The sequence below is a fragment of the Anguilla rostrata genome, chromosome 18, assembly GCF_018555375.3.
Source record: "Anguilla rostrata isolate EN2019 chromosome 18, ASM1855537v3, whole genome shotgun sequence".
Lineage (NCBI taxonomy): Eukaryota > Metazoa > Chordata > Actinopteri > Anguilliformes > Anguillidae > Anguilla > Anguilla rostrata.
Window position 1 is genome coordinate 8,450,488 of NC_057950.1, and position 24,511 is coordinate 8,474,998.

The 24,511-nt window shown below is 42.3% G+C and overlaps 1 long non-coding RNA gene across 3 annotated transcripts in view; it reads right to left on the reverse strand.

The window, feature by feature from the left end:
* Positions 1–24,511, reverse strand: part of LOC135244560 (uncharacterized) — a 67,230-nt gene that overhangs the window by 40,893 nt on the left and 1,826 nt on the right. The window contains exon 1 of one of the 3 annotated variants that reach the window (XR_010326996.1): positions 5,981–6,222. The exons of 1 other annotated variant lie outside the window; for it this stretch is intronic. This is a non-coding gene — a long non-coding RNA (uncharacterized LOC135244560). Of the gene's footprint in view, positions 1–5,980; positions 6,223–13,493; positions 13,630–24,511 lie in introns of those variants that run through there. One more of the 3 variants, XR_010326997.1, reaches the window with a different exon arrangement.

Sequence of the window (24,511 nt, forward strand, 5' to 3'; positions counted from 1 at the left end):
CAGTTCCTTACCCACTGTGCCACACTCCGTCCCATATGTATATACCATTACATCTGCACTACTATAAGAACATAACATAAAACATTGAAATGTGTAGCATTCTTCTTAAAGGAAACATAATCTGAAATGTACTAGTTGAGTGATTACTTTAAAATGAACCCCAGGGAAAGTCTTTAATTGGATGTGTCAAGCAAGGGCACATTAAAGCAGTGGGGTTTACATGGTTGATTTATAAGTACATGGTACCGCATGTCCAACCAAAAACTTTCCCTGGATTTTATACTCTGAAAGCAATAGAACCAACCGCACCAATTATCTTTCAGGTGATCAGTTTAACAGGGTACACTTTTGGTAAGACACTGAGAGAAGACGACTTCAATTACAGTATGAAAATAAAGACCTGCCTGAAGAGCTAAAGAGAATTAACTTCCCCTTTTTGTCCTATGTGTTTCATGCTGTTCGCCAGCTCCTTTCGCAAAGCCATCATCATTTCCAAGAAATATATTAAACAGCTCTTCTATCACTGCTGTACACACATTTCAACATGTTTCTGAATAAGTAACATAATTTGTAAAATCTCTTGGAATGCAGATGTATTTTAACCAACGTAGCATTTTAGTGTTCAGTAATGTAGCACATATACAGTACACACAGGAAATAGCACTGAATATTGATGTCCAGCGCTCAGTATTACAAAAAAACTGTACTGTATTCAAGTAAAAATATTTTCAGTTAGTAAAAATGTACATAGCAAATTTATTTTAAATACATAATTCTTTATTTTTTATAAATAATAATTTTCTTTGCCATGGTTGCATCCTTACTCGCACAAAATGAATATTAACAAACTGTTTGTGGATGTGCAGGAGAGTTAAAAAAATATCCTGGCATCTATAGCAAGTTAAAGTATTGTTTTTCAAGTATATATTCGATCCAGATGTATCAGACACAGAAGGCTGACTCAGCATGGTTCACTTCAGTCGAGCAAACTCATATATTCTCATACAATTTGACCAGCGAACTAGAAAGAGGATCAATACTCACACTGCATGTCCCTTTCTAGCAGAGTGTCCTATTCAACACCCTGAAGTTTCAGTGAATTTGTTCGATTATGACTGAGAGGCTGTTTCGTACTGACAACACTGCATCAGTGCACATACAATATTACCAATACGTGACTCACCAGACCATTTTTACCATTCTGTTCACAAAAGAACGTCACTTTTCACAAGTGAATAAAAGGTTGAGACCACCCGGAAGACCATAAACACTCTTTTTTTTTTTTACTATTAAACAGACTTACTAGCAGTGTCTGAATTCAGTGAGACTTGATTGATTATTTCATCTCTACATTAACCCAACCAACTCACAGCCAGAAATTCTGCCATAAATACGATGCTTTTCAAGCTCGCTATGAGACATTCTTACAGCCCACTCACTTGAGAACAAGAACATTAAAGACAAAAGACATAAGTACAGTAAGAGGACAAGCTGAAGATGCACATTTTCGAGGCATGAGATTTCCGCTAGACTGCGTTAGCACGGACCCATTAAAGTAAGCCTCACGTATGAAATGGGTACATTAACAAGACTGCATCAAAGATCGGTAAAGACATGGATGACATGTGTCATCGTTAACTCTTACCTGCTCAGGTTCATTCCGCTGTCCTTATCCCAAAAAGGCATGCCTGATCTTGTTGTTTAACTGCTCAAATTAAATCCAGTAAAATAATTCCAGACTAAACTGCTGGCAAATCCCTACCATCCTTTCTTCAGATAATTGGGACTTGGATTAAAATATACACACGTATAGGTATAAAATATATATTTGCTACCATACATGACACCAGAATTGCACAAACGTCCCCTAAACCCACTTTTAAATACCAAACAATTGAACACTGTAACTGAAGTATTAGATAGTTTTCTTTTTTTTTAAGTCTTCTTTTTTTGCTGTTCTGGAGGGTGACAGTGAAATTACTCAAACAGATAGCAGAAGCAGTGGGTTTTTTTTTTTTTTAACAGCAACAGAGTGCTGACTCATCTCAGTCAGGGCGGCCCACGCACGGCCGTGTGGCTGTGATGTACAGATACAGCTCCCATGGGCAACAGGAGGCACGGACCCACACTCTGATTACCAAGAACAGCTAGCATTTTTAAACATGCACCGGCCTAACTGTCAACATTTACTGTAAGCGGGCTAACCAGACAGAAAGGCGCGCGTGTACCACCCTGACTCCACCTTGAATGAGACTTCTTGCACAGTGCACCATTGCTGATCTGCATCGAGCTTGAAAAACAGTGGGTTTCCACTCAAAACAGATTATATTTTCCATGATGTTTCAATGATTTTAGGATAAATGTATCATTGTCAGAAGTTTTTTTTTTTTTTCTGTTGCAATAGTCAGGGCTACTTTGAGCTATCGGGCTACTTTGCGAGATTGCACATACAATATGAGGCATGTTACTTTCAAAATATTTTTAATTGATGACTTTTGAGAGTAATGTAAAAATGAGTGAGCTGTTCAATTAATAAGCAAATGTGACCACACTGATACAGAAAGAAAAAAGAAAAGTGAAAGTAAATGATCTCAAGCTAGTGAGTTATCACTCCCTTTCCCCAGCCTTTTCAAAACATATTTGACTACAGTCCAAGTCCTTCAAAGATAAAAACATTTTCAAGAGTTCTCAAGAATCGTGGGAACCCTGTAGAGGCTTATGTAATCCTGTATCCTCTGTATGTGTGCATAATTTCTGCTCTGCTCCACGGAGTATGTGTGGCGAGTGTTCCGATACAAAGGTGTGTGTGTGCTGAACATCAGTGGTAAAGTGGCTTGAGATCATGAGATTAAAGGCACACTATAAAAATCAATCAATTATTTTGGTGCAAATTGAGTTCAGGTCAATTTCATTAGTTAGACAAATTAGGTACTAGATGTATTTTACATATTTAGATTTACATTTACATTTATACTATATTAATAAGTTTTTTCCACAACAAAATTTCTGTAAGTAGCTACAGGTATACATAATATTTGTTTCTTAAATGACCAGCACCACAAGCAAGAACTGACTTAAACAGGAAGGTTTTTGACTTTCTGGCTCTTTGACCTTGGAATAACCTTGAGAGTTTCATTTCATTAAAGGAATTTAAATCAAGAATTCAGCAAGAAATGCTTGAAGTCTGTAGTTGTTTCATTGGTTATTCTTTTTTTATTGTGCATCGTTCATGTGCTATTGAATAATTTTTGTATTTATTTATTGAGCTGCATTTTTGCCAGGTCTCCATTGTAATATAGATCTGAATGGGCTGTTTGGTTAAATAAAACATCATCAAACTTATGATTTGCAGATTGTTGAATGGCTTGTCCTATTCTAACCCTTTGGGTTAAAAATAGATGTATGTAATCAGAGGACTGCTAATTCTGATCTGGGACCCCTGCTGAAAATCCCAGCTAAGCCCAGCTGGGACTCTAACCTGATTTAAGATGGCTTATGCTGTGTTTTCAATGCTTCCAGCTGGTCTGTGGCTGGTCAAAGCTGGTCTCTAGCTGGACAAAGCTGGTGAAAGCTGGTTAAGCTGGCATAGTCAGCTGCTGATCAACTGGTGGACTAGCTGACTATATAGACTGGTCAACTGGCGATCAACTGTTCGACCAGCTAAAAGTGTTGAAAACACAGCTTAAACCATCTTGACCAGTTTAGGCTGGTATAAATTTTCAGCAGGGACCCCACGGTATATGCTGGGTTTATTCTGAACCTCTGAATTTTGACAACTTGTTGTTATTAATTAAAAGTCTTTAATGTCTATTAAGGGATTATCTACCCACTGAAAACCACACTACTTTATATATTCTATATATGCATATGTATGTCACAAAGAATAAATTCACATCCCAGGGCATTTTTATCTATCTTATTGTACATCTATCTGTTTGAAAACACAGGTAAATGAAACATTTAGTTATTACATTCGTAAAAGATCTGCACTCAATATTTTTCAGTTTATCTCAACTAAAAATAACTGTCTGCACACCTTTCATGAATATAGTTACTGACAGGAAGTTTCTAATCAATCTACAAGAAGATATGAGTGTACCTACATCAATCTGTACAAAGTTATATCTACTTTAATCAGACATTTACTCATCATTGACTCATAAGACATCTGACAAGCTATTGTTCTGGAAAAGGCTACACTTCCAGTATAAAAGTTGCGCAAAATGAGTATGATCATTTTTGTACTTCCTTTTTCTCCCCAAATTTGAATATATATACATGTCAGCACTTCGGAAAGACATGAGTCAGACTAATGAGCAGCTGAACAGGTGGACTTGCAGGGACCCATCTGCCCAGCAGGGGTCCCAGGTGAGTGATGTAAAATTCAAACTCCAACCGACTGAAATACTCCCTTCTCTGGGTGATGACTGAGCCAAACAAGAGAAACATTTTTTGTGGATTATGTACATTTTTGCTAATATATATTTCTTTATCGAATATTAAAATCAATTTGCTAATGTCTAATATAATGGGTAAGGAGCAGGTAATTGAACCTGTGACCTTTAGGTTACCTAAAGGTCACAGGTTCAATTCCCAGGTTGGACACTGCCATTGTGCCCTTGAGCAAGATACTTAACCTGCATTGTTTCAGTATATATCCTGCTGTATAAATGGATGCAATGTAAATGCTATGTAAAAAGTCGCTCTGGATAAGAGCATCTGCTAAATGCCTGTAATGTAATGTAACGTAATGTAATGTGAACCATGTGTTGTGTTTGCAGGCCTATCTATCTTATTATTTTGTAATGACTACAATTAGCCTCCATATTGGATCTTACAGCTAAACCATGTGACCGAAAATTTGCTTTGCTGTTTAAATTTTATACTCATTTTTTCAAGTGTCAACAACTAAAAAATAAGATACTTAATTTAAAAAAATAGATTATTAAAAATGTGTTGTAAATGTTCATGTAAATAATTAAATAGTGTTCTCACAAATCAAAGAGCCTGACATATTCCAATGATGGGAATTTAATGTGGACCCAAATGTATATGATACATGAAAAGTGCTTCTTTTAAAGAATAAAATGTGATCGAACAACAGCTGTGACTTTCCGCATGTTCCTACACAAATATACTATGAGTGACTCACTTCTTAAGAAAACATCACCGCCATACTCAAATGACCTCCGCCCTTCAGTTTTCGACACGCAATATCTGAAATGGAGCTACGCTTTTGCTGACTTGACCCTTCCGACATTGGCAGCAATATTGTGTGCTGCATGTCGAAGAAATGTGTCACCTGAAATGTCACATAACAGCACAGCAATTCAAATATCGAAACAAAATATTGCCCTAAGACGGATTGTAAAGGGTTACTCACTACATCTATCTGTACAATCTACGCACACGGATTACCCAGCAGGCATTTCAAGGCTGTCTTTTGAAAGAGAAAGGACAAATATGGAGGCAGAATCACATATGGTGTCCACAGGAGTCTACAGAGGACACATACATTGAAGTGCCATATATCATACATATATATTACATATATATAAAAATATACTAACTGTAGGCATTATATGCACAAAGGATATTTTTACTGTAATGATAGCCTGAACCAGCAACTAAAGGATATTTAGCACAAAAAATACATTTTGACAATTAAGACAGTCTTAAGACAAATGAGACATTCTTATACTGTTCCACTGTTACACTGTTCTGTCCACTAAATTATGCTGCGGTGGCAGTCATTGATTTCGGTCACAGTGCAACCGTTACATTTCTGTACTCTCAGTCCCGTTCACGCATTGGTGGACAACGCTACTCTGCAATGTTTTACTTCCATTCAAAGTAACACGTTCCTGCATCTCCAAACTGCGAGGTTCTACAGCCAGGCGGTCAGGGACAGCGAGGGAAGAAGAAGAAGCAGCAGCAGCAGCAACAGACGTCAAGCGTCCGTCAGACAAGCGTTTCTTACCGAGACTCCTTGCCGTTCTCCATTCATCTGAGGCAGAGGACAGGAAAAAACAACGTCCAGGTACGTCTGCCAGCCTTCTTGTTACACAGAGTCTGATAGCAGCCCGCTTTCCACACACAGTTGATTGATGTCCTTACACTAATTCTCCTTACCGCCCCCCTTCCTTCCCACCAACCCCCCTGCCCTGCCCCACCCCCACCCCCCTAAAGGAACTGAGGCATCCGAATGACTCAGTGAAAAAAAAGAGCTGAACAGCTAATGGAACACAAATGCTCGCGCTGAGCTGACTCACCCAAGCCACAACTTCCTCTCGCTGCGTGCTTCTCATAGAGCTGCTCATGGCTGGTCAAGTTCCCAGGATCTATCCCAGGATCTCTGTCACCAGGGAGGACTCCCCCCCTCCCCCCCTCCCCCCCCCCCCCGGAGGGCCCAAATTCACTTCCAGGGGCCGGGGCCGGAGGCGGGGGGGGGGGGGGGGCTGCTCTCCCACATCGTTTCCATGGCAGTGGACAGCCACTACGGATGCGCTTCAGGGGCCTGGAGAACAGCAGTGACCGTGGGCTGATTTTACTCACCCACTCAATTTCAGGCGGGATAGGAAAACTTACTCTCTAAATTTCAGCTCGAAAGCAATGTCCAGAACACAAACGTCGAACCTCAAACCTCGAATGTCTTTTCAGCAAACTTGTTCGCGCCAGTGTGCGCTCTTCATACTGTATAAGTCAAAATTCTCACTGGCTTTATGACGCAAGTAACCAGAAAAATGAAACCAAGCACACAGCTGCTGTTTAATATTCAAAATGCCAGCTTCTCGAAGCAATTTACTGTAAGTTGAAATGCAAAGACGTTGACGTCAAAGATTCACTATGACCAATTTTTTCTTATGCTATACAGAGATAAAGTCTTTTACAAAATAATTGCTATGACACATTGTCACAGCCTCAAAACAGGATCATACTGTCATCAAATTGGAAACAGACCAAAATGGCAAGCCAAAAATCAGGATTAAGGGTAAACTCGCTCTTTCTAAAAACAAATACTCCCTTCTTCCCACCCTCCCACTGGGCACCAAGACGGAAGCACTAAGAATAGAAGGGTCATGGGACCAATAACAGCACACATTATCATACCTCCCAAGCGATAGTTAAATATTGCTATGTTCAGACCTATAATAAATAAAGTTGTCAATGAATGAAGTAACTTGCCAGTTCAAATACTGGAGGCAAAGACCCTCAGGGTGTCCAAGCCCAGGGTTAAAACAGTGCTGGATACTCTAGAGTCGACTATAAGCCGAGAGGCAAGCCTGGCTGGCTCGAACATTTTCTAGTGTTGTAACATACATAACATGAATAACAATGTTTGTTGAGATGAGAGGTCAAGAACAAGAATAAGAAGGAGAAGGAGGTGGAGGAGGAGAAGGAGGGGGGAAAAGAAGAAAAATAACTAACCAAGCCCCGCCCTGCTTAGCTTCAGTGCCTCTTAGCCATTGTCATTGTGATAAATGACAAACCCACTGAAGTACTGGACAATTTTAGGTATTTGGGTACATTCATAAACAGCAGATTGAGCTTTACTCAAAATATAGACTTTTTTTTTTTTTTTTTTTAAATGCATGCTGCAGCGATTAGATTTGCTTAGAAAGCCAAGGAACTTTGCAGTAAGCCATAGGTTCATGAAATGGTGTACATAACCTTCACTGAAAATGTTTTGACTTTAAATATGACCTCTTGGTATGGTACCTTGTACATGGAAAAATAGAAGCAAGCTACTGAGAATTGTAAATCTTCCAAGCAAGATCATTGGCAAACAACAGAATCAACTGAATGATATGTACAGCGTATATCTGCAAGAAAGCCCTAGGCATTTTAAGATGGAAGGGATCATATAATAGCACAACTTACAATTGAATTTTTATACTGTATTTTACATGTCTAATTTAGTATAGGGGACGTGCAGTAAGGATTTGTACTGCTTATATTACTGAATTCTGGACCTAGTGTATGAGGCAGTCTTATGTAATTATTGTAACCTCGTTATCTCAAGGTCTGAATGTTGAATGAGGCTCAAACGTGAGTGGTGATCGTTTATGTTTTTAATGGATGTATACATTTCCGCCTAGTGTGGACAATAAAGTCTGAAGTCTGGCTTCATCCATCAGGCAGGACAAAGTCACGAGACAACACAGCTGCCTACTGTGATGGATTGCAGTACAGACTTCTCAAGAATACTGTGGTGGGGTGCGCGAGCACGGAGAAAGACCTACAGTTAAAAGAACAGAGTTCTGCACACAAGTGCGTGGGACTGATAGGGGGGTTGTGATTTGAGTCTAAAACTGCTGAGTAATTACAGGAGAAATGTCAACAGTTTTGAAAGCTGCTGGAAACGCAGGCAGAATTTCAGACAGTTAAGGGCGATTCAACGGTGACATTCACCAGCAGAAGAACTGTAAGCTGACAGCCTTGATCCTTGTTCCTACCAAAACATCCTGCATGTCAAAATACAGTACATTGGATGACAACTATAATAAGCTGTTACCTTATTTATCATAAATACGGTGCAAAACACAATTTCAAAACGCGCTCAGAGGTTTTGATAAACGGCTAAATGGCTCAAATGAGTAATAAAAACATCTCCACACGGCATGAGCGACTGGTGTTTTTATCACCTTTGTCATTGCCCACTCAAAACCGTGTTGTTATGGCAAAGTTCCAGTCTTACCAGAAGAAGGGGCCAAATAAATGAAGCATGTGACTTTTCAGAAGTCATTACAAAAGACGTCGATTTCTGATAAGAGGGCATGACGGGTTTCGTTCACGTTACCAGGCAGTTTCACAAGTTCGTACACACTAATTCAGCGGGTATTCTGGGATTCGCAGTCCCAGTATGAACAACTAATCTCTGTTTCAGTAACTGAACGTGCACAAATATACTTCTTCTCAGCACATAACGGGCCTCATTCTCAAAACTTTTCTTAAATCGTTCGTACTTTTGTTCTTACAAAAATGTTCCTACAAAAACCCAACATGGGATTCGCGACACGCGTGCAGACCTTTGTTTTTGTGTGTATCCCCCAGGTGTATGAGATGATGAATGCTGACTGCTTGTAAATTTTACGTGCAATCCTGTTCATGTGATTAGCATAAGGAAACAGCCATGAACAGATACAGATAAGAAAAAAATTATGAATGGCAAAATGTTCTTGGAAACGTTCTTACACACAATCAAATGTGTCTACAATGTGTCTACAAATTCAGAGTAGCTAAAGATAAACAGCAACTGAGATGTAAATGCATAAGGGAAATATAGCAATCTTCACAAGAGCAATCATTTTAGAGCAGTTCTTCTTCTTCTTATTATTATTATTATTATTATTATTAATATTAATTTTAAGATCATGCAAGTATCATGATCTTGACCCAATGCTGGATTCTCTCTAATCTGCAGGTACTGGTGAGCACAAATGGGCTGAATGGCCTGGTGTCATCATTATGGGTTCTAACATTCTTACGTAGACCTCCATTTCTTTATTATTAATAACTATGCCGTACGCAAAGGCGGTCTTGCTGCGCCCATACATGGTTGGAAAGTAACACCCTCATAGTCTGAAAAATGAAGTTAATCCGGTTAAGTATAACTACTTCAAAATATTTTTTTTAAAAAAAGGAAAACACTGTTTTCGATGGTTTCATTTTCCCTTCTCGAGCGCTGCCTCGTATTGCACCCGAGAAGAGATTCTAAAACCATGACGTGTCACTCCTGCAGCGCCACTTACGGTATCTCCACGCTCACCAGGGCCGTTTCTGTATTGATTCTCACTGTAACACAGGTGCATGACTAATCACTGAGAGCGCCAGCGCTACATGTTTTTACGCATCGGGTTTCTGTTTGAGAAATAATCCTCTGACGTTTAAAGGTCAGGGGAACCTTTACCAGACGTGCGACAGAAGAACCTTTCAATTATTGCTTTTTGTGCAGGATTTAAATGCTTCCATGGGCGTTATAAGCACTTATATTTATCACCCACACACACTCATTTTAGTAATATTCATGAGGGGAATGTGTATCTACTTAATTCATCTTAGATAAGGACATTACTGTCCTCATGAAACAGACTGGCTGCCTGAGAGGTAAAATTGAAAGGACAGGAGCAGCCGAGTCAGCTCTCTGGTCAAAACCTAAAAACCCATCTGTTTACACTGCATAAGGTTTATGGTCTGCTCAACAAACCTTAAATCTGAGCATTCGTCCTGGATTAAATACCCACTTTTTGAATTATGCCACATTTAACACTACACCCTAAAGTCCATCGACTACCTAAAGAGCTATATCTTCAGTCTCCCTTGTCCACCCACCATGGCTCTGTGCTAGTCAACAAGGGATCATTTTGCCTGAACCACGCCAAAGCCTTTGCTGGTCTTGATAATAGTCTCCAAAACACATAAATGTAAGCAACGTGCCGTGACGTCAGGTGATGTCACAAAAAGGAACTAAGAATGTGCCAGCCGTAGTCAAAAAGGTCGATCCTCTCTCCAAAGCTTAACTAAGCGTGAGAGGCCTTGTAACTCTCGTCGAGCGGCAGGCGGAGAGAGCGGCGAAGAGGCCGGAGAAACACAGCGCGGCTGCGTGAATTCCATACACGCTCATCACGTGACCGACAGAATGCGTCTCCCGAGGGGGGGGTGGGGGGTGACAGGAAGTGCTCCACACATGCCACCGCTTCCGACAGAATATTCCCACGCTTCTGAGCCGGGACCTTCTGCACGCATCGCCACAGATACTTCAGATCTGCCAGATGCTCACTGCCCATGTTCATCCCGTCCGCTCTGCTTCTGAACTGTGGGTTACTGGGGCTATGCTACTGCAGTGCGGACCGTCCGTTGCCCTTGGTTACATCTCCTAGTTGAATTTTCAGAAGATACATTGAGAGCAGGAATCTTTAATGGAAGGGAGACTTTCGATGCTTAGTCTATCATGCTTAATATCTGGTCGTCTGTAGTATCTGTGGTTTCGACTGCATTCTTGGACGGTGGTGGTCCTGTTTAACAGCATGTGACACGGGGGTAGTGGAGGATCATACAGTGTTTCTGCATGGCCATTAAGTCTGGATGGTTGGGGTTGGTTGTCACAAGTATTCAAGAGTGGCCAACATGTTCTAGAAAAATCTGTATCAATATGATGCAGTTATTATGGTCCATGGCCCCTATAACCAGACGGTTATGGGCATGAGTCCTTTGCACAGTTGTAACAGTGCATCTGAAGCCTTGCTGTTGGTAAAACCCATTCAGTTTCACTGTGGAAGTAAGTGCAATAATGAGGCATCATTTTCACTCAGAAGGTGAATTTCGAAAAGTGAAGGAAATGCAGTGGGGCGTAAATCTGTGAAGGACAGAGCACTGTGCCCCCCCACTGTGAGTGGGTGGGGGCTGGTGCCCTGGGAACGGGGATGCGAGCGCAGTATTGTGTAGGAGTCAGGCGGAAGTGAATCAGAGCCATCCAAATTTGGCGGGTTCTTGCCACATTGCACTACTCATTCCTCGGTCCATTTCACATGCAGTATTAGCTGTACTTACCGGCATTTATGCACCAGTTCATTTACCACTTTTGAATGGAGAAAGAAAACAGACGGAAATGTTTTACATTAGTTATATTCAAAGAGTAAATGGCATTTTTATCAGGGGCCGAGCATCAGGTGAGCTATCATAAAGTTGGCACTGGCACGGAGAACCAGCGTCAGTCCAACATCACACATCGGTGCAAGCCAAGAAAAATACAAAGTCAATGTTCTAGAATTCCATCAGCATTAGAATGTTCCGTTAAGAACTTCCATTAAGAAAATTAGAAAGTTATGAACTTTCTAATATTTGTGATCGTACACCTTAAAGGGTTAAATATTATTGGAAAATGACCACCCCGGGTTCACGACTATGGCAGTATGCGCAACGCTCATATAGTGGTTTATAATGGTATGCTCTTGCTTCTTGCTCGTCATACTATGGCGCCGCTGCAAGTGGCTGCCTGTTTCAGTAGCTCTCCTGTGTTCATCTATACCGTTTTAAAGCAACAAAACTCTTTTTTTCTCCTGTAGCTTTGTTTCAGAATTGGATATCTACTCCCCTTGACTTCAATATATGCTGCCAAAATTCTTTATGATAGAATAACGGCTTGTTTCCCCCCCCCCCTCCAGTCATAACCTGGCGTTGGATGGATGAGGTCATACAGTGAACATCTGGACGGCCATTCCTTAGCACACCCTATAGTGTGAGTTCTGTTTCACAGCCAATCAGAGGGCTGAGAGGATGCGTAGGATTGCAGGATGAGAGGTGACTCAGGCCGGATCCTGGATGACTGGCCTTTGTGTTGGAACCACGGGCCACTCAGAGCGACCGTTTTTTCCCACGACCGGAATGCGGTTCAAAGAACACGACAGCTCGTCACTTCCTGTTCCTTTTGCCGTGTGCTAAAAGTCACGGCTAACTTTGCACGGCATCCGACCACGATAAATGTTCCAGGGAGGGGAACCTGACAACGTTCTCGGAAAGGTCCGGTCTTTTATAAACCCCCCGCTGGAAGAGGTCGGAAAAAGGCGTTGAAGTTCTATTATGGAGGAAAATCCAAAAAGACTGCAAGTTCATGTTTTCAGGAACACACTTTGTATCTCTATAGGCCTACCGCAACTGAAAAGGTATAAGAATTAGAAGCCTTTATAAATTAAACTATATCTTTTAGTTTTAATTTAGTTGCTATCGGTGATAAAAAGTGCTATGTAAAAAGTTGTGTAAGTCGCTCTGGATAAGAGCGTCTGCTAAATGCCTATAATGTAATGTAATGTAATGATAAGGACCTGCTCACCTACTGTTTGTTATGAGCAGATTCAACATTTTGAGAAGCACGGCATTATTTTGTGTAAATGGAGACCATGGTTACCAGTTAGCTCAAGTTCCATTTTGATTTCTTGACTCTCACGCACGCACGCACACGCAAAAGCACATGTGAACGTGCATGCGCACACACACACGAACACTCAGACTCACACATACACATACACACACACACACACACACACACACACACACACACACACACAAACACACACACTCACACTCACTCATACACATAAAGGTTCACCTTACAATGTGTAGATCTGAATCAGACATGCTGGGGAGACAGATCTACTTTATATGCGTCGTATTACCTTTCGTTACGGTCATGTAACTTCACAGTATGTTACAGATTAGATTAAGATGCAAGTAATGTGTACTTCAGAGTCCTGCACACAAGCCTGTTATATTCAAGGTAGGCCAGAAATGGCCAAACTGGCAAACGACACTATCTAGCACATACATAAAAGAACCAACTCATAAACAACACCAGAAGAAGGGGAATTCTGTGGAATGACAGATGTCTTGACTGTGGGCATAGACACACATTCTGGAATGTTCACTCTCGGCAAAGATTCCACTGGATGAAAAAAGATATGAGCTGCAGGCCACATCTACAAGACCACGTGACATACCTCCAAGATGGCCGACCATCGCATCCCACAGCCTGGGTGACCCAAACTCTTGATACGGGTTCAAGCAGATAAAATATGGCAGAGTCATCTCTTCAACACTCAAAACAAGGTGTGGGATATGTCCGAGTTTTCACCTCTACGAGCAAGAAGAAAGCAAAAGATGTACAACAAAGTATTTTTCTAAAATCCTAAAAAAACATCAGTACATTCATACTGCTGAAGACAAAAGACGATTCATTTCACCCCCTCAAGATTATTCTATGGATACAATTCCCACACCAGATTTATTGCCAGAATAATTCTGTGTCAGAACACAGAGTTGAACACCTTATTTGGCTAGTCTACATTTTAAGAACATCAATGTTAAAGAGTCTAGTCCTGTTCTTTCTGTTTGTGCGGTTGCTCATGTGATTCTATTTCATGTGATTCTATATGGATGAGAGCTGTTTCCAAAGGGAGAAGAAACGTGAATATAATGTAAGCATATAAAGTGCCATTTAGACCACACTTTCAGGTTTACATTATAAAACACGGATGAAGCTTAAATCACAGCGCAGTGTACCGTAGAGGATAAAACATAACTTAGCTAACTGTTAGCTAACTGTTACAACTGTTACAACTCTTCCCCATTTTTTGCTTATGAGCACATTACTGTGACCTCAAGAAAACTTGTCAGTTTGTCATTTTAAGAAATGACGCATAACATGTTTTAGACATTTTCTTGTTAACTGATTAATTTTATACATCGTTTATTTACAATGGAAATTAAAAACATGCGTGGGTGTGAGTAGGTTGCAGTCCCACAAGGTTTCCTAATCTTAACAAATACAAATATTTCCCGCATTTGCTTGCCTCCCTGTCAGTCAGTGTCGTTTCTCTCAAAACCGAACATCAAATTTTCATCAGTTCGACAAAAACGTGACTGTTTGCTGTTTGCTGGTTTTTAACCGCAGTGTGGGGGGGAAGCATTTTTTTTTGCGTTAAATTGCAGGTGACGAAACCACACGGTGGACCAACATCGCAACACCTGGCGCTCACACAATAAAAGAAAAGAACATTGTGCAACAAAAAGCAAAACAGAGGAGACAGACGCCGGGCTTTGATCTCTCTGAACCAAAGAGAGAAGAGGCGAATCTGACGTGGTCTTCGTTTTGAGGAAACTCGCGTTTTTTTATGCGCCACCTCAGCAAAAAAAAAAAGTCTCCCTACGCCATCCGTGCTGGTCGTCATTCGCCAGACGCCCAGTCATGTCTGGTTTTCAAATTATTCGTAAAAGTGCTGTTTGCGCTTGCCGTTCCATATTGGTGTCAAAGTCCCATTAGGACCGAAGCTGTGTATCCCAGTGCTTCAAAATCAACCCCCCTTCCTTCCTTCACCTCTTCTAAAGAGCAGAGGCGATTCTGGAGACTGAAGGGGGGGAGGGGGGTGGGGGTCCTAGCCATAAAATCCCATGGGGCCCTTCTGACCAACTGTCATCATGTTACCCAAAACCCCTAAAACTCAGCCCTCGGAGGCCCCCTAGTGCTCGGGGCCCCAGGCGGCTGCCGGCCTGTTCAGGAGGCCTCTGCCTCTACCATAAACAAGCGAAAACAAAACGGCTGAAACCTCCCTAAAGACTTCGCATCAGTGAAATGAGAAAGGAAGACAGGGAGGGAGGCTGCTATTTCCAAACATTCGGGGGCGGGGGGGCAGATACGAGCTGGAAGAACAGTGCTCAATCAGAAGTGTAGAACTCCAGTCCTGGTGGGCTGCAGTGTCTGTGGTTTCCTTTCAACCAGTGACCAATGGGGGCCTTGGAAACAAGCCGTTCATAGCCTGAAGCAAGCAGCGGCAGAAGTGAATCATTTCAGCGCTGAAACGCACCGTAACTGAGCAGACACTGCAGCCACTCCCGGGACCGCACCGCGACGCACGTTCGGAACGCTGGTTCTGTGGTCTCTCGACACACACACGGTCCAGCAGGTCCCTGTTTCAAAGCTTCACTTGGGACTAACGGTCCATTTAGACCTGCTCATCCTTGATCTGCTTCAGAGGGTGAAGAAGAAAGAGAACCTTACAAGGGAAATGAGTCGACACAAAGGCACTGAAACTGTGACAAATTAGTACGGCTCGTATTTTTACTAAGAAAGAATAAAACTCAGGGTAGATTACTTCATATTTGAGAGAAAAAAAACCAGTCACATAACAAAGAGGCATACGTGACACAATATTCAAGCCCCTTTTTGAAATCAAAAGAAATGCCTTCTGTACAAATGTCACCGACAGTTTCCTTGTTTGACTCATTTTATGCTGAAACATAAGACCCTGGCCTGGGGCAGCCTCAGGGCTTGCTGTTTAGTGTTTTCACCATTAGCCATTTAAGGTGTGACATCACGAATATGCGATGAGAAAGTTCCTAACCGAACATTCTAATGCTGATGTCACATTCTCTCGAGCCCTGGGAGAGCCGCAGATCGTACACAGGCGCAGGGAGAACATGCAAATACCACACAGGGAGGCCGCAGCAACAGTGCCAGGCCAGACCAGCAGCTTTCCCACTGCAGCAGGGGCAGAGGCAGCATCAGCGAAGCACTGAAAAGCAAAGCAACTCGTGCCTAGAATCACGGCTTGGCAGAGGAAGCCCGAAATTGTGGAGCTGCAAAAACAGGAATTGGAAGGAGACACGCACTGTGATTCACGGGTCCGTCCTCAAGGCTGTTCACCCGTCACTCTGCCAAAGGGAACTGAGTCTCCATGAACACGACGCTGCACCAGACTGGTGTTTGCTGAGCGCTAGCTCATTCCGCTGGACCCTGGAACGGCCTGTCGCCTCCTCCACCCCGTGCTAGACCGCACACAGCGGCCTGTCTGCACGGTACGCCTTTCACAACCCAGAAAATGGCTGACAGCGGCTTTTTCCATGCCTGGCTAATTGATTGTGAAAGCATTAAGAAACTGAATCAACCGAAAACTCCTGGGTTAAATATTGAAGCCAAATATTCATTTGCGTTATAATACATCTCGGAAAAGTTCATTTAAGAATTGCAAGGAGAAAAATATAAATGTTATTAAGGCATGGTTTGGCAATAGGAGTGTGTAATCTATACCTGTTCAAATGAGAACATGACCTCACCTTAGGGACAGATGGTATTCAGTGCAGTTCAGACACACCCTCTGGCGGCACCCCACCGCCCCCCCCCTTTCCAGCCTCCAGCCCGTCCCAACTCACTGTCCAAATGCGTATGCGCTTATTATGAGTATGGAGGGGTGCATTGTGGTGGGGGGGGTGGAGGTTAGCAGCTGGCCTCTATGACTGACTAATCTTACGTGTGAAAGCAAACCCGCTCGCTCTCTCACTCGCCACGAGCACAGCAAGGACCACAGCCCCTTTCAGTCAGACCGCGGAACACAAAAACCGCCAAATCAATATCGTCCGATTCCAAATCCCGCCGGAGAGCCGCCGCGGAGACGGGAACGTTCCGTTTCAGAGCACAGCAAGGGGGGGGGGGGGGGAACGCATCAACAATGAAACATCGAGCGTCGGGAGGGGTGGGGGTGGGGTGGGACACAGTTAGGTCATCAATATTAGCAATTCCCTACAGTGCGCCTAGGCACGCATGCCTACGCAAGGAATGCATCTGAAAGGGAGCTAATTAACGGCATGGGGAGAACAGAGCACTCTGGGAGGAAGAGGCAGTGGGACACGTCCATTGATTGCCAATCCTGGGTGCTGGGCTCTTTGGCTGCTGAATTTGCTTAGCTATGCGTCCATTACGACACAGGAAACAAATCATCATGCAAACCGTGTGACAGCTCAACGGAAGAGCGAGCCAGTCATTCTTCATTTTCAATTCTGAGTGGGTTTAAAGACACCGGTGGACGCAAAGGTAATATGACATACACCAGAATATAACACACGCACACATAACACACATCACGGTTTCACTCATCCAACTCTCATTGCAGTTCGAGAAAATCTTATCGGGGGTTTTAATAACCATTTCTCACAAACACAGTTTGGCGAGTTCTGCAACTGCTAATACTAACTTGCCGAGGAGAAATGTAACACTGCTGTTTACCTGTTCGTCAGAGTTAAGGACCAGTGTTGACTTAAACCCGGGCCTTTTGTGATATGAATTGTGCTTGATTTAAAGGCACACATTCCTCTCGCCCCAGCGGACGTCTGAAAAGCAGCGATGCCCGGGCGACGCGTCTGCGCTCCTCCCAGCGGCGCCCGCGGGGCAGACAGTCTAAAAGGCCGGGTTATCAGGTTCTGAGAAAGAAAGGGCTGTTTGAGGAGCCGAAGCGAACTCTCTGAACTCGGCCGCCACGGCGAGGGCGGGGGCGGGGAGTCCCCCCCCCCACCCCCCACCACCCACCACCCACCACCCCTCGGGACTCTGGGAAATTCTGGAAGGGGCTCACGAAGGACCACAAGGCCGTGAGTCACAGGCCCCTGGCCGCCGCCGGCCCAGACACCTGCGCCTCTCCACCTCTCCCCGCGTCTCCCCCGGCAACCACACCCGGAGCTTTGAATAAAGGGCTCGAGGAAGAGCTCTGTTTTCTGCTGCTTGCTTACGTACACAATCATGACCTAATCCTTTCATTTAAAGCAAGCGCATGCAGGCGTTACGCGTGTCGAAAAGCATTCGGTGTTTACCGGGTTCGCGCTCATTTCAGGAAATCATTTTCCAGGACTTTTCAAGGACATTTTTAGACTTACAGACATGAAACATGGACAATGCTAGCCTGAAGCCGGTGGTGGGGGGGGGGGGGGGGGTTGTGCAAGTACCTTAACCATTCAAAACTTTGTGCTGCATGTAATCTCAGCAGCTAATAAAAATGAGAAAAGCGGAGAAAAATGCAGAAAAAAATACAGAAAAATATGCAATCTCACCTCTAAATATACTGTTTAATAGCTAGACGTATAGCCTAACCTACAATTTTCCGGGACCTCACAAATATTATATATATATATAAAATATATAAAGATCATATGCTAAATGAATAGCCAAATCAATTTATCGCAAAAACAGCATTGTGAGCCCAACTTCAGGAATTAAATATTACAGATTTTTGTATTTTAGAGGCCTGTCTAATGCATGAACATTGACCATGATTTAAGTAAAATTTTATTCACTGCAGCAAAGAGAGAAATGCTGCCATCTAGTGGTACAACTATTCACTGCTCTCCCTTAGTAGGTAACCTGTGATATCCACGAATCTACTGTATCACTGCAGATTTTAAGCATAATAATTCATTTTAATAGAAAAACTACATACAGCTATTTCAGGAACACTGCATGTCTATATTGATATGAGAATACATATTGTGAAAATGTTGACAGGATAGAATACGATGAGAAATTACATTTAATTAGGTATTAATGGAAATATTATACCCCATAAAAGCAGTCATCTTGAGAAATGACGTGAGAGTGACGAGAAATGTGATGTGAGAGTGATTTGGTGATAATAAAAAAGAGGACGATGTAGGTACCTGACTACAATTTAACATACGTCTATTACAAGTGACTTAATTTCTCCTATTTCCTCTAAAAGGTCCCTATAAAAGTTCTGACACACAAAAACAAATGTTTAGTGTTAAGACAGCTTGTCCTAAACTTTGCATTCACACGTGAAGAACTGAAGGAAATATTTCAAATGTTGCAAAATGGAAGAAGAGTCAATTTGTATATAATCCACTAGATGGCGGTAGCGGCTTGCGATAAAGTATACAGCCGTTTCTCAACAGTTGTTCACTACTGTTCTGACGGTAGAGCTCTTCTGTTCTTAGTTGAAGTGCAATAAATTATTTGTTCACCTACAAATAGAAACAATACTATTATAAACCGGTGTATATTTTTGGCAAGCCTTTCCACCAATATATATATATATTCCTTGCAGTATATTACATATAAATGTTATTATAATGTCTTTCACAAACAAGTTTGTTCTTTTGCAGTACTGGATACAGTGACATGAAATAATGAATACACATGTTCTCTAGTTAGATGTCACCATGTTCAATCATATATAAAAGATAGCATTACGTATGTGAATACGTCACTATGAGTAATCAGAGAGTTCATATCGTGGATTAAATTACAGTCTGAGCTGCATAGCAACTGTACACTCACTGTTGTACTCTAGACTCCACAACAAGTCTGGTGCCTGTGCAACAAATCTGGCCATTACTGCCCAGCCAGTCCATAATTTCTGAAGAGCATCGATGTAACATAGCAACGTGATAATGCCTCCTAACTCTGGACGGAACTGGGATGCCTCCCCATAATCACCAGTCTGAACACAGGAGAAACAAATGGGTTGCTTGGCAACATGTGGCTTTTTTATTTGGAAAAGGAACTTTATGTATATGCTTACATTCACAGAAAGAGTCAACAGCAGTTTACTTCTCCATTCCTGAGACCTTGCCTGGGTTGCAAGCTATGCTTTCACAAAAAAAGGCAGTGACATGTGTGCGTGTTAGTGTGAGTGTGAGTGTGTGTGTGTGTGTGTGTGTAAGTGTGTGAGTGTATGCGAGTGCGTGTCTGTGTGTGTGCATGTGCGTGAGAGTGTGTGTGTGCGAGTGCGTGTCTGTGTGTGTCTGACAATGTGTGGTAAAATGTTCAGTTCTGACAGCAGTACGTTTTACGCATAGAACACCTTTGGCTGGGGTCATGCAACTCTCTAACTTGCAAGAGCTGAACTAACACTGAACATTCTACTGTGTGAGCGTGCTCGAGAGAGAGAGAGAGAGAGAGAGAGATTGCACCCTCAGTGAGCCTGAAACAGAGCTACACTTCCTCACCAAATGTGAAAAGTATAAACATCTTAGAGAAGCACATTTTAAAAAATCTGAATTAATAACAGAAGGTTTAATTAACCTATTAGATGAAGAAAAACTACCAGTCCTACCAGGAGAGGACCCAAAGAGCTGTGAGTTAACAGCAGTCTATGTTGCTGCCTGCCATAAACTGAGGGACAGTGAGTGACAGTCACCTGACACACATTGCTGCTGTTATATTTGATGACAGTTTATTTGTTTTGTTTTGTGTTGATATTAACAATCAGTTTTTTATATATTTTTATTTTTATTTTTTTATGACTATCCATTTTCTACTTCCATCCACTGTATTTTCCACTATTTCCTGTAGTATGTTTTCTAATTAATGTTCAGCTTTTCAATGTTTAAACGCTTGCTTTGGCAATATGTACAGTGTTACGTCGTGCCAATAAAGCCATTTGAATTTGAATTTGAGAGACACAGAGAGCGAGAGAGAGAGACACAGAGAGCGAGAGAGAGAGAGAGAGAGAGAGAGAGAGAGAGAGAGAGAGAGAGAGAGAGAGAAAGAGAGAGAGAGAGAGAGAGAGAGAGACCAGAATATGCATATCTGGAAGACTTCTCTATTTCATGCATTTCTGTTTAGTGCATATTTGAACATTTGTTTGGGTCATGACTGAGGAGGAAGTGACCTCTGAATAAAGCAATGCAATGCAACTGAAACTGTGCATTCAAAAAAAAAACAGTAGCAGTAAAAGACAATACACCGGTATATTAGGAGCATAAACCAGCAGGAGGATAACTAATATGTGCATTGTTTCGCAGGCTCTGTTATCATAAGCCCTTCTGAGAACTCCATTATATACCTGAGTTCTGAAAGTGCACTATGCTGAGTGTTTTCTCTCACCCCCCTGGGCTCGGGCAAGGCGGGAACTCCCTCTTTCAGAAAACAGGACAGACGCAAGGGGTATGAGAACCTTTTTTTTGACGTCCCTCAGCAGAGCGACACGCTGGCGTGTCTAATTTGAAATCGTGTAGCCAACCGACGGCGTCCGTTTGAGTTGCAGCTGACAAAAAAAAAAAAAAAATCTTTTTATGAATGTAAGTTTCACGGCGACCACTTCCTCTTTGTTGAAAGAAACAATCGCAGGATTTACTGGAAACTGGTTAAAAGCAAACAAAACTGAGAATTTAAAGGGTAACGTGCAGGGCAGGCCAGGCTGGAGAAGCTACCTTATAAGGGGTTATTTCTGGTGCTTCCTCTACAGGTTTTAGCTTTCTGTCATTAACTCCCCGAAGGGCCCTTACCAGTTGGGGCATACCTGGTGATGACTTGTACAACCATTTTTAAAAGCTGATACATGTCAAATAAGTCACGGACAGCTTTGGATTTCAAAGCCTTGGCTTTGGGCTAAAATGTGCTGTACACTGATATTAGTACTTCAGGGAAATACCAAAATCTCTTTAACACAAATACTCTTGACAAAACCTGACTCCTGTTGCCCCTGCATAGACACAAGTTGCTCTGAAGACAATCTGCCATACCCAGCCAGCTGCATGGTCATGTAAGCAGAACTGGAACTGTGTTTCATTTTAACAAACAAAATTATAGGATACTATAATACAGACAAACAAACAAACAAAACAGACACCATGGCTTATCATTGTTACATGTACTCGGTTATGAATGGACAGCATTTATATAGCGCTTTTATCCAAAGCGCTTTACAATTGATGCCTCTTATGAATATTGCCTAAGGTCATTTCTCCATAATGCAGTGGCAGTGGCAACACATCCTCACTTCACTTTATGAATTTGTTTTCTCACAGCTGTCCACATGTCTCAGATGGAGTAGAGACACACCAGTGAATAAAATGGTTGCATTTTAACACTGAGATGGTCTTCATTGCCCTCTAGTGTGTTATCTGCTAAGCACTGTTTATTTAGGGAAGGGAGAAAAAAAACACACACACACACTACAGCCTACTTCCTTCCACCACCATTTTGTCTTCCTGGACAACTAAATGTGAGTAGTTAAAAAATGAAGTTATATGCAGCACTAATTTTTAAACCTACACTGTGTATCTCTATAGTACTGTATAATATGCACTGCATGCAAATAGAAAATATCCTGTTTGCTGCTTATCTATTGAAATGAAATGATAAGCACAATTTCTTTTTGGCAAGGACCAGAACACGTGGACAGGCTGCTGGTTGTAATCAGGTCTTGGTGTGAGCTATCTAAGGGAGCAATGGAAATCACCTTTCGATTCACAGAACGGGCGGCGAATACAACCAGCCCTTCTGTCTGACAGTAACCACATTAATGAGCTGGAGAGTGGGAAATCCCAAAAACAGTCATTTTGAAAGAAAGCAGAAATAGGCTAGGTTGTTAACATTCTTTAAAGGGGGGGGGGGGTGGGGAGGGGGACATTGCTGCAAAAAAGAACACTTACTGTAGCTTTAGTTTTTTTTTGTTACGGGTTCCCCTTTAATCCATACATGGTTATGCCACGAGCAACCCATAACACTGTCCACCACAGGTCTGCATGGGGCTCAGTCCGGAAACATTAATTCACGGACAGTAATACTAGGAGATGCATGAGAGATCTTAGCTAATCATATCTAAAGTAATGCGTTAATAGGCATTTGTGTTCTGCTTGTATACACGCGGGTACGGCTGTGTATGTATTTCGCATGCATTCGTATGTCTTCATTGTTTATTTTTCCTTATTTTAACATACCTTTAAGGCCCAGTTTTCTCCCATGTTGTCACTCAACACTGTCCATAGCCAACTTGTAAATAGTAAGGTGCAAGAGGTCCACCATCCAATACAATAAATCCAAAATAATAGTAAAGAATGGGCAGCCTTCATATATTCAGCATCGAATGTGTCACATCAGGAGACTTGCCATCGAACGTCCCGAGTCACATATGGTGGCATGGTGGCTACAGTATGTTGCGTGCGGTGAATATACGTTCATGTGGAACGTTCATACGTTCAGGACGGAGTGTAGCACAGTGGGTAAGGAACTGGGCTTGTAACCAAAAGGTCGCAGGTTCGATTCCCGGGTAGGACACTTCCGTTGTACCCTTGAGCAAGGTACTTAACCGAAATTGCTTCAGTATATATCCAGCTGTATAAATGGATACAATGTAAAATGCTACGCGAAAGTTGTGTAAGTCGCTCTGGATAAGAGCGTCTGCTAAATGCCTGTACTGTAATGTAATGTAATGTGGCACCAGCAAACAGAGAAATGGCTAGGTGCAACATGAACTGCATGCAATACGGCCTCATGACACGACACATTTGATGCCAAGCAGCCGTAGCAGGCAGCACCCTGAAACTCTTTACCAGATTTGAAGGTTATATGACTTTAAACATTCATAACCCATATTTTTCCATTCACAATTTGGCTCCATCAAGCAAGATTGACACACACAAAAAAATGGCAATGGCAAACATCAGCAGGCATGACCACCATGCCTTACCATGCCGCAGATTATTAAATTTCCGCCCCATTACGTTAACAGAGCTTCAGGTTCCTGGAACACAAGCCACCAGGAGGCTTGCCTGAGCAAGCGCTGGCTTTGGCGGTCTGGTGAGGTTTGAGGCATTGCCACCATACCATACGAGACGTACCGTGCTCAAAGGCAACGTGTTCAGGGCCCGAAGGTCCTGTCAGTTTTATTGTATGAATGAGGATTTTTTTTTTTTTTTATAATGAAAAAAAAAAACATGGTAAAAACTCTCATGTCTTTGCATGGAGAATGTTAAGGGGCATGGCTGGCACAGGGTAACTGGTATGCAGTATTCTTTCACCATTCCGATAACCCATTAAGGCACAGGAATCAAGGAACTGGAAACTGAGGTGTGCTGCGTGTTCAGGGGGTTTGGAGGCATGGAATCAAAGTGGTGAAAGGGGACGTGTAGTTGTGACCGGCACCGTAAGACTAGGGGTCTCAAACTCCAGTCCTGGAGGTCTGCAGTCCCTGCTGGTTTTTGTGATTGCCTTTAAATCAGGAGCCAATTCTGGCCTTTGAAACAAGACCCGCTAACTCTTTAGCCAATTGACTTAAGTGCTTAATTTAAGTGCAACAACACATCAAAAACCAGACACCGCAGGCCTCTGGGACTTAAGTTAGAGATCCCTGTTATAAGTCATACGAACAGACACTATGCAATTTTTTGTACGTTAAGCTCGCAATAAATCAAAATACGGCTAGGTATGTCGTAAGATGCTTGGGAAATT